This window comes from Neltuma alba, unplaced genomic scaffold, assembly GCF_004799145.2.
Source record: "Neltuma alba isolate B1F8T4 unplaced genomic scaffold, ASM479914v2 tig00012499_pilon, whole genome shotgun sequence".
Classification (NCBI taxonomy): Eukaryota; Viridiplantae; Streptophyta; class Magnoliopsida; order Fabales; family Fabaceae; genus Neltuma; species Neltuma alba.
In genome coordinates this window covers 164599-166529 of record NW_021636968.1, presented here as the reverse complement: position 1 = coordinate 166529, position 1931 = coordinate 164599, and the positions used below count along the sequence as shown (strand labels likewise).

Here is a 1931-nt window from a genome sequence, read left to right as displayed (position 1 = left end):
CTGATTGGAAAATATCATATGAACCGAGCAATTTAAGAGCTTTTTATCTAAAGATCAATCCAGAGATAATATATGTGCTCGTTTTGTTGATGAATGGAGAACTGGAATAACGATTGACTGGCTGGAATATATGTGAACAGAGCAATGTAAGAGCCTCTTATCTAAGATCAGTGCTGGGTCATATGCTCATTTGTTGATGTAAAACAATGATCAGAATGAGCTCACGAGAGGCAAAGTCTGTTTTTGGTTCATTCGGATGTTCAACACATAACGAAGAAACCGAAAATGAACAAAAGCGTAATAGGCAATTTACAGAGTGAACAATAATACAAAAGTAAGTTTTAGAAAATTGCCAGAGAAGCATAAAAACAGGATTATTATCGTTCTAATTTAGTAATTAGTAATTTCAACTGTTGGCAGAGGAAAAATTTAGTAATTGCAACTCACAATATTTCTCCAAATTTCATTCGATGGAAATGTGAACTTAGAACTGAAGGGAAGGAAGTCTCAGAAACAACTCTACATTTTCCATCAATCAACAACTTCAGATGGCACTTGCAACATATAAGTGCTATCATCATCGACTTCACTGTCTCAAAACCCTAAAATTAATTAAATAATAAATGAATTACCCACAATTTTGTGAATGTAATCGCATAAATCGGCTCCGAAGGATCAGGAGATGAGAGAGATCCACAGATTCCTATCAAAATACGAAACAGAGAACTCACTCTCAATCTGATCATAGCATCGCCGGTCACAACACTTTGTAGCTACCGGCAACATGGCATCGGACATTTGGGAAGAAGAATAATAGGGCAAAGAGAAAATCAAAACAGAGAGGGATCGTTTTTCAATGGCTTTCCCTCTTTTTGTTGCATTCGGCAACGAATAAGGCGTAGATCTCCAATGAAAATGAAGAAGCCTCGCCGAACTGTTCTAAATCACATGAAAGAAAAAGAAACCATAGAGGCGGCGAGAGCTGAAGATGACGAGAAGAAATTAGAATAAGATCCTGTTGATATGAGAGCGAGACCGAACCCTAGCTCTTCTATAATTTACTATTTTATCCCTCTTTCCAGTCATGCCCGACGAAATTAATTGTATTTGTTTTTCAGCCAGCCGAAGAAATGAGCTACATTGTACTCCTTCCGTCTCTCTGTTTTTTTTTTTAATATGTAACAACTATCATTTTCTTTTTGTCTTTATATATAAATAATATTTACGGGTTGTTTTAAAATTTTGTAGTAAATTTTTTATTATGTCTCTATTAATTACTTATTTTAATACTAAATATATTCATTATGTCATTTCCTAAGCTATATATCATTTTTATCCATCACATATTATCTTTTTTTTATAATTCTCTTTATTACACTAATTTTCTTATTCCCTTTCTTATATTTTCTCTCCCATAAATAATGATATTTGGAGAAAAAATTTCAATTCCTACCCTTTTATTATTTTTAACCAATTTTTTGATCTGCGTAGTGGGGTCCAAAGTTGTTTATTAAAAAAAGGATGGATGGAGTAGTTGGCAAAAAAAACAAAAGAAGAAGACCTTGTAAAAAAAGGAGAGCATTGTAATCAAGTCTCAATAAATGAATATAATTACTAAAAAATCCCAACAACAACCTAATCAGTCAACAATGACAAGTGTTAGAGTAGGAAATGATAACTTTTAACCTGTTATTGAGACTTATTAGTAGTTATTTTTTTTCCTTAAGATTTCATTGTAATTCTTCTTGAAAAAACAGTAAAACTTAGAGAAAATGACAAAAAAGTGATTGTTGGAAATGATCACTTCAAATAAGAGAAATTCTCTTTTAGTCACACATGACCAAATGGGAATTTTCTAATTTGATAGAATGACCATATTGTTCTGATAAATTAAAGAAGGGATATATTTATGACTTCAATAATACAGTTAA

At 32.2% G+C, this 1931-nt stretch overlaps 1 non-coding gene across 1 annotated transcript; it reads right to left on the bottom strand.

The window, feature by feature from the left end:
- Positions 1–644: 644 nt before the first annotated feature.
- LOC114727627 (small nucleolar RNA snoR2/U65) lies at positions 645–797 on the bottom strand. Its single transcript, XR_003738599.1, has one exon. It is a non-coding gene; the product is annotated as a small nucleolar RNA snoR2/U65 (small nucleolar RNA).
- Between the last annotated feature and the right edge of the window lie 1134 nt (positions 798–1931).